The sequence below is a fragment of the Gallus gallus genome, chromosome 5 (genome assembly GCF_016699485.2).
Source record: "Gallus gallus isolate bGalGal1 chromosome 5, bGalGal1.mat.broiler.GRCg7b, whole genome shotgun sequence".
Lineage (NCBI taxonomy): Eukaryota > Metazoa > Chordata > Aves > Galliformes > Phasianidae > Gallus > Gallus gallus.
In genome coordinates this window covers 1,050,673-1,064,425 of record NC_052536.1, presented here as the reverse complement: position 1 = coordinate 1,064,425, position 13,753 = coordinate 1,050,673, and positions in this window count along the sequence as shown.

Here is a 13,753-nt window from a genome sequence, read left to right as displayed (position 1 = left end):
TTTTATTTCAGGGGATGTCCCCACTCCTGTCCCCATAGGTTACATCCCATTAACCCCATTGCAGAGAGAAGGGGGGATGGGAGAGATTTGCCCCAGGGAAGAACCTGGGTATGGGAAACTCCAGGGTGTAGCTCAAATATCTCAGAGATATAGGGAGGGAGTGTTAATGCTGAGAAATGGGAGCTTAATAGGGGCAAAAAACCTGGGACTTTATCCCATCGCAGCACTGCAGCCACTGCCAAACTCCCTCTCAGCTCCTGCATCTCTTTGTGAACTCACAGCAGGGAAAAGCAACACAAATACGCCCTCCTGCCCAGCACAGAGAGCTTTTTTTTTTTGCAATGAACCAGATGTTTTCACAGCTGCCCCCAGCATCCCCGCCTCCCTACTGCCAACAGTTCGGCGGTCCCAAAGTGCTCCTCAGTTCTAAATCAATTCTGCTCCTTTGCTGGCAGAAAAGCAGAGCCCATCGCCCTCATATTTAGGTATTTATGCGTTACTCACCCATTTATAATTCAGGCAACTTAACCAAGTCCATGAAACAGCAGCCACAGCTTCAGTGTGGTTGTCATGGTGGGCATTCGTGTTGCTGCTGCCTTTTGCATGTCCCTATTTTCCAGACTCAGCATCCTCATCAGGAAAGGGGGAACGACCTGGATGAAAGGACCCAGAATCACGTGCTGATGGCAGTTACTTTTAGGACAAAATGTGTTGGCCTCAAGAAATATTCCCCAATATCCAACCATGATCCCCCACCGATGCTAATGAAGGCCACCACCTCTCATTCTATGAATCCTGCTCTCTCTCGCCTGCTTTCATCCATGGCTTTTCACACAGATGCCATACAACGGTATAACAGAACTACTTTCCCCCCCCATTTTTTGCACCCTGCAATTTCTAGCAGCTGCCTCTCATGCACGGGCACACATCACCCTTTTGTGCATAAACCTCTTGTTTTTCCTAGCAGCTGCCAAGCACTGGGGCTGCTGGTGTGTGTTTGAAGCCCACGCTCAGTCAGATGCAAATAGCCCCAGGCACTGCTTCACTTCAGTTTGCCAAATATTTTTCCTGCTATATGAATTGGTTCTCTCTCTCTTTTTTTTTTTTTACTTATTCCCATCACCCCGCAGTCAAAATACATGCACCAATGCTGAGTGTCATCACCCCATGCCTTCTGCACCCTCACAGGAACAGATTTACTGCCAGAAGAACCTGGGCTGCCTTAAATTCCTGCTCACACTCTGGCAAAACTCTTTGGGAAGACTCTGAGTTCTGCTCCAGATTTCCAGCACTCTCAACTTATGAGTCCTGCTAGCCAGTCTGAGGGCGAGCAGAGATTTTGGGCTCATGCATCACTAAGGCAGCTGCTGATGAAGCACAAAAATCCAACAGCGCTGGGGCAGAGGTGCTGGGATTGAGCTGTACTGATTCATGGGATCAGTTTTGGGGAGAAAGAGAGCATTTGGGGGCTCTGGGCAGGAGTCACACAGAGCTGAGCAGCTGCTCAAACCGGTGATGGAGATCTCTGGGTTGCAATCCACTCACGTTGCAATGAGAAAAAGGAGCAAAACACTGGGATTAAGCCATACAAACCTGCCTGCAGACAGGGATGTGATGGTACAACAAGAAAAAGAGTGAGGGAACTGCTCAGGGTTTGCTGCTGCCTGACTCAGTGCTCCTCACCAGGAGAGCTGGAAATATGACAGCCCTTTTCCCACGGTTGTTCCCCTATTATTCTTCTTAATAGCCTGTGACGCCATGGTTGCACTCTGAAGCCATTTTCTGAATGGAGCTGTAATAGAAAGCATGCACTGGCAGCGCCGGGGAGGTTGGAAGGGATGGAAAACATCCCCATCCTGTCTCATTCTCTAGTATAAGGAGATGAGAAAAGCCAGGAGTTAAGGATGTGGGCTGAGAGCCGTAGCAGGGGATCGACCCCACAGAATGCTTCCTGGGGAAATATACCTCCCTCTGTTGTTGTTGTTTAACCCCTTTTTGTTTGCTTTTGAGAAGAGGCTGCACCAGCACATCCTACCTCATGCAGCCTCCCGCTGGGAGCTGGAAGGGTTGGGTCATTCCCACTGAGAGCTGTGTTCACGCGTGGCTTCACGTTGAAGCTGAGCCTGCAGACCTGCTTGTTTCATTCTGCAAAACCAGGACTCCATTCAGGAAAGCAAGGTCATAAAAACGACATCTTTGCTCCCAAATCCCTTCCATGTGCGCACACCGGGGTTGTAGCTGCTGAAGTCAGTCTTGTTTCTCGACAAAATGGCTCATCCATCAGCGGAGCTCTTGGCCAAAATCTGCCCTGGAGCCATTTTATTTGAAGGATTGAAAGGAAATCCAAAGAATTTTTTTTCTGAGGAGTTAAATCAGACCAAGTCTCCGGGCTGCCCCATGCCTGACCTGCCCAACACTGCTTCTCCAAATCCCTTTCCAGCACTGATTAAAAGCCCTTTCGCCACGGGACGTGATGCAATCCTAACCAAGAGCCTCACATGGGGCTGTACTGATCCCTCCTGCTGGGAGCAAGGAGCTCATTAAGAGCTGGGAAGCCAGGCACTCCTCCAGCATCCAGCCAGGACTGCTCACAGCTCATAGCCAGCCATCCCCGTGCACAGACCCATCCACTCGCCCCCATTAATTGCTCTGCTTCTGCCATTTAGCAGAGAGAAAGCCGGAGCTCTTACACCTCTGCTCTTTCCTGATTGTCTCATCTGGCCTCTGATACCCAAACGCTAATCAATGATGCACAGCAGGCCATCAGAACTAGCTGCAGAGGAAAGGTAGGCATGATTATAACCAGTGGTATTTATTTATTTATTTATTTATTCAACAAAAATACCCTTAATTTCTTGCTGTGAGGTTTCTACGTCAACAGGAGACGGCCCAAAAGAAGCAATGTAATGCAGCTACCTTGGAGTGTACAGGATTCTGCATGCAATGTGAATCCCCTCTCCTGTCCTTGCCATTACTGTGGGACATTTCTCTCTCCCAGAGCTGAGATCCTCTCCTTTCCATTAGCATTTTTATGGGGACTTTGCTAGTACCTTCCTTACAGCATCAAGGAGAGCATGACTGCAGTCCCCATTCCCATTCCCTCTTCCACCCTCAGGAATATCACAGGAAATAAAAGAGCTTTTCTCTATCCTTTGCCCTCACAAGGCCACAAAATGGCTGCATTTCACTTGAAACCAGGATGCTCCTTTCTTACTTAATGCCAACCTGGGGAAGAACAAGTTCCCTGTAAAACACACAAGTGCTGAAATTCAGAACATCCAGTGGCTGCTCTTGAAAATCCTAACACTCCCACAGATTTCAGCACGTGGGACAGTCACTCCCAAAAACTTCCTCTTTGGAGCTCATTGCTTGATTTTAAGGACTGCACTGACTCAACGAGAAAGCGAGGGCAAGACCTCATGGCCTGGTCTACCACCAAACTCAATGGATAGACAGTGAGGAAGAGTTTGAGCCACAAACCTGTCATTTCCCAACTGCTCCATATAATTTCTCAAACAATGGGAGCATTGTTGGGCAGATGTTTCATTGTAAGGCTGCTTTTGAATGAATCCACCTATTCAAGCCCCATACAGAGGAATAAATCTGCATGTAGGGTGATGCTGAGCACTTGGTGAAATGAAAAACACAGCCTGAGGCTACGAGGCTCATTGCTTCTGCCTAGCATGAGCTGTCATTACTGATAAATGATAAACATTCTGTTTCTGAATTAGCTGTCCAGCCTTCCCTAGCTCCTTGATGGGATATGAGGACACCAGCTCACACCTGGCTCATTTGCTAATGGGAATACTGTAAGACCCCTGCAAATCTCAGTCTAGAGGATCCCGATGGCCTCAGCCTGAATTTTTGCTCCCAAGGCCTCACCCGAAGCAGTTTTTCCCTGCTTCCTACTATAAGATGGGTATTTCTTCTCCCAAAGGACGATACCATCCAAGTCACGGAGCCAGGATGTGAGCAAGGATGAGGAACACAAAGATTGCACCAAGCCATAGAATCATAAAATCCTTAAGGTTGGAAAAGCCCTCTAAGATCATGAGTCCAACTGTCAACCCATCACACCATGCCCATTAGACCACGTCCCTGTAGAATCATAGAATCATTAAGGTTGGAAATGATCTCTGAGATCATCGAGTCCAACCGTCAACCCATCCCCACCATGCCCACTACCCATGTCCTTGTGTGCTCTGGTGGGGCAACTTTAGCTGCAACTGCAACCTGACCCTTGGAAATGCCTGCAGCTGCACCCAGCCAAGAGAAGACTCCAGGACCACTCATCATGGGTGGGGGATGAAGACATCAAGGTGTCCTGCTAGCACCATTCATCTTTACAACTGAGAGGTCTGTGTCGTAGTTTCTCCTTGTTCGGCTTCATCTACAAACAAACAGCTCAATAAACAGAGGTAAACTGCAATAAAAAGAGGTGCACCACTCACACACATCCTGTGAGGCAAATGATTGTGGATTTTATTGGATTAAACCAGGGAGAAGTAAAGTAGCTGTTTTGTTTCAAAAGCGCTTTCCTTATTTATTTATTTATTTATTTATTTATGCATTTATGTATTTATTTTAGTGCCTTAACTCAAGGTTTTCAAAACCGTTACAAACTCTGCTTACCTCCCAATCCTTGGCCATGAGGTCTCTGACCCTAGTCTGCTCAGAAGCAACCCAAATGCAAAAGCCTCATTAGATCAACTGCTTGCACAAAGCTTCCTCCACCTGGAGCCATAGAATCACAGAATATCCTGAGTTGGAAGGGACCCATAAGGACTGAGTCCAACTCCTGACTCCACACAGGACCAAGCAGGTCTACCAGTTTGACTTGAACTTCTATTCCTGCTACCAAAGTACGTGCAACTGAATAAGCCCCTCCAGAAGTCCATGAGATCATAGGTGTGAGCCGCTGTATCAACATGGGAATCTCTGACTATAAGGAGCTCTTTCAACAGAATTTGGATTCCCAGAAATAAGACACAAAACTAATCGGCACAACTGATGAACCCTAAGGATTCAGAATATTATTACGAGGCCTGAATATATCTCAGCCTCATATTATTATTATTATTAATGATAATAACAGCAATAATAAATGAATGAAAACAAAGATGAGAAGTAAATCTGATTTTCTGCCTTGTGCAGATGCTGAAGCAAGCATCCGCAGCTTTATTCCTGTTAGACACAAGGGTTATGGCTAGCAGCCAGCAAGGAGACTGGCAGCGTTCGTGCACTTATTTCACCACCAGAGCCTGTCAAGGAAGTTATTTATTTCTGCAAAAGCAACGGGAATAACAGCCCACAGGAAAGAGGAAAAAATCTGACGTGTGCACTGGAGCTCAGCTGCAGCAACCAGAGGGAATACACATAAAACCCTTTTCTTTTGCAAGTGGCCGGCTGCAATGCAGTTGGTTTAGAAATACAAAGTACCAGGCTGCAGCTGCCAATCATTGGGTCAGCAGGTGCTCCCCATCACCAGTGCTGGCTCTGCAGTGCTGCTGCATCCTCCCCAGGTCATTGGGGTCAAAGTCATATCTTCTGCCTGATGTGAAATCCTTGAGCTTTAGCAAAAAAAAAAAAAAAAAAAAGGCTTTAGCTATGCTGAAACGAGTCTTTCCAGACCTCCTAGTGCTGAAATCAGCAAGCAAGACATTATGTGAAATGAGACTTTGAAACAATGGGAGATTGTGACCTGCCCTCTCCACGGGGGAAGTCAAAGCAGCAGCTCCAAATGCTAAAACCAGGTGGCTCGCTTCTTCCTCCTTGCCGCAGTCCTGGTGCAACGTGGAAAGTATTCAAAAAGTTGGCCCAACGACACACAGTTATTACTTAAACAGCATGGAGCAAGGATGGACTTCCCACAGCTCTCAGCTGGTGAAGAACTGGGAAGCAGGGCCCTTCCTTCTCCCGTCACTGCAGACACTGAGGTCTTCTTCCACGAAGCAACAGGATGCATGAGTCCTGTTTCACAGAAGGATCATCTAAACCAGATTTTTCCATGAATAAGCAAATCAGTGTTGAGTGCTCTTAACTATGAGAAATAGTCCAGCAAACCAATACAAAATATCACCATGACAGGCTGCAATTGACTGCAACTAACTTTGCAACATGTCACTTCCTTGCTGTTGGGTCTTTCTTCTTCCAGCATTCTTCTCTCAAGTTTGGTAGAAATCACAGAGTCGTTAAGTTTGGAGAAGACCTCTAAGGCCATCAAGTCCAACAGTCAACCCATGACCACCATGCCCACTAACCCATGTCCCTAAATAGAATCACAGAAACTTTAAGGTTGGAAAAGACCTCTAAGATCATCAAGTTCAACCTGAATCCATCCCCACCATTCCCACTAACCACATCCCTCAGTGCCACATGTCCATGGTATTCCTGAAGACTTCCAGAGACAGGACTGGATCAGCAGGTCCAAGAGTCACCAGAGTTCAATATGAAATCAGGGAAAGCAACCAAGAGAAATGCAGTGGCAAAACCCCAGTGCCAAAACCTCCAACTGTAGATCTGGGAAAGTTGGGGGGCATTCTGTACAGTGTTGGGGGTTAATAAAGAACAACAACAACAAGAAGAAAAACTCAAAAGATAAAGTCATCGTCTTTTCAGTCTTTTTCTTATTATTTTTTTAAAATTCAAGTAGGATTTCTCAGGAAAATGCATTTTTGGCCATGGATAAAATGAATTATCACTAATGGAAACCCAAATGATTTTACATGCTTTCATTCAGCAGCCTGCAAGAGGCCACACTTTTCCAGGTATGGGACAAATCTCTGCTCAACCAAAGAGGTTCTGCAGATTTTTCCCTCATTAAAGTCCTTCTCATGGGAGAGTATAAGGAGCCGGGAGGAGGCTGTCTGCTCTTCTTTAAAGAGGAAAAGTCAGTTAATGACATAAAGGCGTAAGGGAAGAGTCCATGAAAAGCTGAATCCTGAATGCAATACGTTAGTTCAAGGAGACGAGATAAAAATATGAATACAGGGAACAGGAAGTGCAGCAAATAAACAACCAGCCTGAACCTTTAATATTACTGATAAATGAGCTTCTAATAAAAGCCCAGCTGTCGAACAAGTAAGAAATATTCCCTCAGCCTCACAAAGATGGTGAAGTCCAACCAACTTATTCCTAGTAAGGCAGACATGAAGGTCAGACTGAATTCACTTCAGCAGAGGGAGCGGCAGCTTCACCTGGAAGAAATCTATTAATGTACTTTGGCCCATTGCCCTCAGCAGCATTTTCCATCCCTCCACCGTGAGTTCACTTGGATGTGTCTCCATGCCCTCCTTCCAGGCAATTTCAGCAAGCTTTATAAAAAAAAAGACAGAAATCTCTTCACTTTCCTTCCACCTTTTTGGGAGATTACTTCACTAAGTCCCTGCTGTAATCCATCTTCCAACTCCACAGCAATTAGAGGCCTATTCTGCCTTTCATCTCATTGCCTGCATCGTGGAATTGTTTCACCTTTTGGATTGGATGAGTTTCCTTCCAAGGCAGCAATTGCCTGCTTGTTGTACTTCCATGCTGAGAATGAAAATAGAGATCAACGTCGAAGGAAAAGCACAAAGCAAGACTCATTCATATAAAAACTTTATTAAAAAGGGGGACACAGCCCCCCAAGAACAACGTTCCCCTGTACCTCTCCAACTTCTAAAACTCAGCAGTCACAATTAAATACAAATGGTGTGCACATCCTGAAAAGGAGAACTAAACCCCACATCGCCGCTGTTTCAAACATGGCTGGAGATCTTCCATGGCGGTTTGCAATGCACGTGGGCACACAGGCACCAACCAAGGCTGTGAGCTGCCATGACTTGGGTCACTTTGTTCTTTTCTGCTCTAAGTGCCATGATGGGTTTTGGTATTATTGGAGCCCCGTATCGCTTTATTTCCAAGAGAAGGAGGAGAACAAACTGTTAGGGCTTCATGTCTCACCTGATAGCGTCACGCTGGGTGAACACCCTGCATTTTCGTATCTCAAGTTATGCAAAATGAGGTGTTTTTTTTGATTTTTTTTTTAATGCTAGTTCTATTTCAATGCTTAATAATTAAAGAAAAGAACAACAGTTATTATTGCTGTCACTAGAAAAAAAATAAAAGAAAAAAGCAACAAAAAAAGCCAGCCTCATCTAACCACCATCTACAGATGAAAAAATAAAAGGCAAACAGGCCCAAGTTTAAAGGTCCTTTCTTCTACTTGGAAAACCACCTCCTGTCTAACCTAGGACCACATTTAACAGCACTAACTTTCAGCGCACCAGCAACGACACAACGATTGATTCAGTTGTGCACCGTGTAGCACTGAAGATACAGAAAAGGGAAGAAGAATACTTAAAATATCTCTACTTCTTGATCTCCTTATGGAGGGTTTCTGTGTTGCATCATAAAAAGAATCTGCAGCAAAAATAGATTTACAAAAGCTTTTGTGCTCAAGTCAGCGGCGTATGTACATCTTTGAACTGGAACTATACAGAAAGTATCCTAGTAGAAAAGGCAATATATAAAATTATACAAAGAGTGCTTTAGAATTATAAAGTTATGAAATTATGCATAGAATCATAGAATCACATAGACTGGAAAAGACCTCCAAGGTCATCCAGTCCAACCATCCACCTACCACCAGTATGTCCCCATTAACCATGTCCCTTAGGACAATATCTAAGTGTTTCTTGGATGCCTCCAGGGACGGTGACTCCACCACCTCCCCGGGCAGCCTGCTCCAGCTCCTGACCACTCTTTTGGAGAAGAAATGTCTCCCAGTATCCAACCTGAGCGTCCCCTGCCCTGCGGCAACACTTCACCGCTGTCTTAGCTCAACCAGATCCGGAAGCAAAAGAACCACCTCACTGCCTGCAGAACTCGCTGGTGACGTTTGGAAGAGGATAGGCAAAGAGAGTGAAATCTAGGATGTACTTTGGCAGCAGCTCTTTTATCAGCCTGCGCTGGGTGTTGCACAGGTAGTAGTGGAGCGTTTCGGCCGTCACAGGCTTGTACCACGACTGCCTTTCCGGGAAGCGGATGAAGGACGGTGCCTGAACTTTCTCCAGGACGTGGTTGGCGTCCTCGTTCAGCCGCTCGTAGGAGCCGATGAAGTCGTACCGCACGGCGCAGGGCTGGCACAGGTTGTAGATGGGCATCCAGTGCTCGTTCATCCTCTCCACCTCCTCATCCAGCAAGTAGCGGATGAACTCGGAGAAGGTCACGTCGTCGCCCGCCGACTTCCCCCCGTTCTTCCGATACCGCCTGACTATTTCCACCCCGTACTTCTGCTGGTACTCCTTGATCTCCCCAAACTTGTTCCTGTAGGCCGACAGCAGCCTCTCGGCCGGGTTCCTCACGAAGACAAACTTGTAGTAGTGCTTCAGGCGGTAGTTGATCTCGTCCGGCGTCATGTCCCCCAGGAACACCAGGTCGCTCTTGTGGTCCATCTTCAGCTTGACATCGACGCTCTCCAGCGCCCCGTCCAGCACCTTCAGGATGCGTTTCCAGTTGGAGCAGGCCACCTTGGGCACGTAGCAGTAGAGGAAGCGGTACTTATCGCTGACCAGGAGGTGACGGAGGACCGTCCGCCGCTGCCCGGCCGGCAGCTCCCAGACGCTGCGGGGCATGGCCCGCTGCCCGCACACCGAGCGGATGGTGCGGTTGCGGATGTCCCGCAGCACTTCGTGCTCCAGATCTCCTCCGCGCGTCTCCACCCGCCGGGAAACCTCCCCGGCCGCCGGGTGCAGCGGGAGCGGCTTCACCTCGGCCAGGATGCCCTTCTCGATCATCAAGAGCAGCCCGCTGGAGGCCAGGATGACGCCGAACATCAGCATGGAGGGCAGCAGCACCGTGCTGCCGCTCCGCAGGCGGGACCGGCTGCACGCCGAGGCGGCCGCCCGCCGCACCTCCCCGGGGAAGGCGGCCCGCGGGGACATGGCCTCGGAGGCGCCGGGCCTCAGCCTCAGCCGCCGCCGCTCCGCATGCCGGGGAGAGGGGCCGGCAGCCGGCGGCGGGGAGGGAGGGCGAGGCGGGGCGGCGGCCGGCAGTGACGGTCGCAGGGGCGGGCTGGGGGCTGGCGGCCATTTCGCGGCGTCCCCGCCCCGCCGCCCGCCTCCCCCCCTTCTCCCCTCCTCTCCCGGCCGGGGCAGCTCCGGCTCCGCCGTCCCTCTCATTGGGCCGGTGTGCCAGGCCGCCGCCAGCGCCTGGAGAAGCGTGGCACCGAAGGACGTGGCGGGGGTGGACTCAGTGGTCCTGGCTGCCTTTCCCAGCCTTGGTGATGCTATGATTCCACCAGTAGTTATGCCGCCCTTTGTTTAACCCTTTAATGTGTTGTTATAGTTGCATGGCTTCAGCAGCTAAAGGGGGAGAATGATTTAATACCTCGTGTTCTGCCCACAGTGCTCCACGAGCCAGGGCTGAGAACAGCTGTGCCACCACCCGCAAAGCAAAGGCCAGCCACTGCCCAAAGCTCTGCAGGTAATTCATCCCTGACCTTGGCCAAATGAGCGGGGCTGAAGTTCTCCTTACACAACCCCTGCCTAAGGCAAGCCCTCGAACAGGCAAGCTGTAAGCAGAGGAGCCCCACATGCAGCCCTAACATCAGGTAGCAGTAGAAACTGCACCCTTGGAGCTGCCCTAAACACAGCCCTTGCAGGAGGAGAGATGATGCCATAGGTGTGTTGCTCAGCGTAGTTTCCCTCAGTGTGGTTCCAGAGCACAGCACCGGGCTTGCACTGCTGAGCAGGGCTTCCAGGGACTCTCTCTGTCCCAAGCTTTCTTAACGTCAAGAGAATGTGGCCTCCACTTGGCTTTCTTTGATCAGAAGCCAAGAGCGTTTTGTCAGCTGAGGCAGACAAAGCTTTTATAGTGAAGGGTGAGAGCCCAAAGCTAGATTATTATGTTTACATTTCAGCTTCATCACGCTGTAAATATAGCATTGGCTATATTTATCTATTCCACGCTGCAGCCAGCAGGGCAGCAATAAACCTGCGCTATCGGTAACGTTATCAGGTTCCTGGTGTGATTTCAGGGAGCGGGTCTAAGGATCTCCATTCTGATCTCAATTCCAGCATCCACTGAAGCAGTGCCCCTGTGATTTACCTGCGGCACAGAGATGCAAATCAAGCAGGAAGACTGATTACATCTAACCCTAGTAAAGGCACTAACGCTATTTCCAAAGCAGCCAAGGGAAATTTGTACTGCTTAGGAGGTAAGCTGGGTGGCATTGCTTGTTTTCCTTTGTTTCTGTTCATTTGTGATATAGAATCATAGAAAGGTTTGGGTTGGGACCTTTTTAAGATCATCTAGTTGCAACCCCCCTGCTATAGGCAGGGATACCTCCCTCTACACCAGGTTGCTCACAGCCCCATCCAGCCTGGGATGGATGGGACCTATATCTATAGGTTTGGTGTGGTTTCATATCACAACTGAGGAGGAAGCCTCATGTTCAGAAGTGTGCAGAACTATGGGGATATACGTCAGAGATCCATTTTTTTTTTTCTCCCTGCAGAAAGGATGCATTTAGAACATAAAATAGCTCTGAGAAAGTCTAAGCTTGGGCTGCTGGGGGTCAGCTGTAAACTTAAGCCGCGAAGCAGAAGTGATGGAATTTAGATTGCTTGTAGAGATGTATGGTGATGACTTCAGCTGGGAGCTTCTCAACAATCCTAACCAGAAATCAGGAAGAATGGCACTTTGCGGATGTGCTGCTTCACCCAATCGCTCTGCTGACCTCGTGGTGCTCTTGGACCAATGTCGATGCTCGTTTCTTCACTGCAGATAGCTATTTCTGCAGCCTCACCCCCCAGCTGGCACACACTGACAAGCCACAGCTAACTGATGTTATCAGTGGAGCTTGCTGGAGCAGGCAGAGCATTGCGTTAAGAAATGACATTCAACACTGCCTGAAATAAGAGTCCATTCCTTTGCTTTTTCACATTAAAGAAAAAAAAAAGACATCCAGACAGCATAAAAATCCACATCTCCCATAACTGAGGCTGTTTGTCCCCCACACTCAACTGCACACAGCAACCTCCTCAATCCACTCCCACTGTGAGAGCCTGGGAAAACACGCAGGCTTTACAGCATGCCCAATGCATTAACCAAGGCCAGCTGTCACTCCTATATATGGGTAAATTGGGGCCTGCTCTTAAATTGTGCCTTTCATCCATAGGAATCCCAAAGTCCCTATAAATGGTGCAGAAGAGAGACACATTCACCAGCCTTAAGTCGCAGTAAATTGGTCAGAGCACACAGCGTTATGGTGAGCTGCTCTCCCAGCATTGTTTATGATGGGTGCACGCAGGTTTAAAGCAGGCTGTAGAATTCAGCCCTGGCTACCAAAAATGAAGAAAAGTGCTCACTCTTATAGGGGATGGAGAAAAAAACCTGAAAGCCATCCATGTCCTTCCAGCTCAGAGTAAGGCTGGACCCTGACTGCCATCACAAGCACTGCCACGTGGCTCTGCTTGGACATGGTTAGTGGGCATGATGAGCGTGGGGATCTTAGCAGTCTCTTCAACCTTAGTGATACTATGATTTGGGTAAGGTCCAATATGCATTTTGGCCTGAGAAACTGCAGGAAGAAAGGACAAGTGAGGCTCAGCGGAAAGCTTAGTGAAAAGAAAAGGTTTACTTGAGGAGCAACAGTTTGAACTGACGTCACCTTTCCAACCAAAAAACTCACTTAAGACACATCAAACACGCTGGATGAATATGCTAAATAATTCAGAGAAGATGGTTACGAGGGGCTAGGCCTATCTCGCTCAGAACAGAAATCACTATTTTCCAGGAAACGTAGTGCTGGAGGATCTGCTCATCTTGCAACTGCAAATTCATTGATAAGCAGCTGGGTGAACTCACAAGGACTTTATGCTGGGTTTAATGCTCTCTTCCCCACCCTGTTGTGCATAATTATGAACTGAGGCTTTTCAGGAAAGCCATTTTTGATTCCCTTGTCCAAGAAAACTACTACCACACGTGGTCAGTAGAAGCCATGCTCAATTTTAGATGTCAGCAGAGCCCCCAGACCCCTTTTTTCAACACTTCATCATCCTCCGTTCCAACTCCAACCCCTCTCAGCCCTTCCAGATCGGGGCTGTCTGCCTCCCTGTTTCACCCACATCAGACAACACTCATGCCTGTAGCTAGATGTGGCCTTATCAAAGCCCTTACATGGCTTTTAAACTTTTGTTTCACGCCCAGAGCCATCGCAATGACCTGCATGAGCCAGAGCAGCGAGCAACTATCCATGGACCAGTCCAGATCCACAGGAACTGCTACAGGGCTTTTGCTTTGCCCCATTCTCAACAGATGACTTTTTTGGATAAAAGGTCCCATACAAATGTGCCAGACATTATTTCCATTGGGCAAAACAGCATCAGAAGGGTTAACCATCTCATGAGAATACCTCTTTCTCACTGATGTGAGGTTGATAGATGGTTAGGAACCTTCCTCCTTCATTACACGTTTTCCTCCCATGCCTCAGCTGAAAGGCAGAAATACCTGTTAAAGAAAAGCAATACTACACAGCTCCTAATAATGCTTTTCTGGGTCTGACATCGCAGGGAAGGAAGAAATTGTTCACATCTTTTCACAAAACAAAATCCAACCTGAATGTCAAAGTAAGAAATAGCAATTTCTTTCCCAGATGAAAGAGCAAAATGGATGTAGTCAAAGCTATTGGGATCCCCAAACACAATGAGATGCACACTGCCCTGTTCAGCTGCTTTAGAAGAAAATGGAAAAGAAATGAGCCCCCAGACTT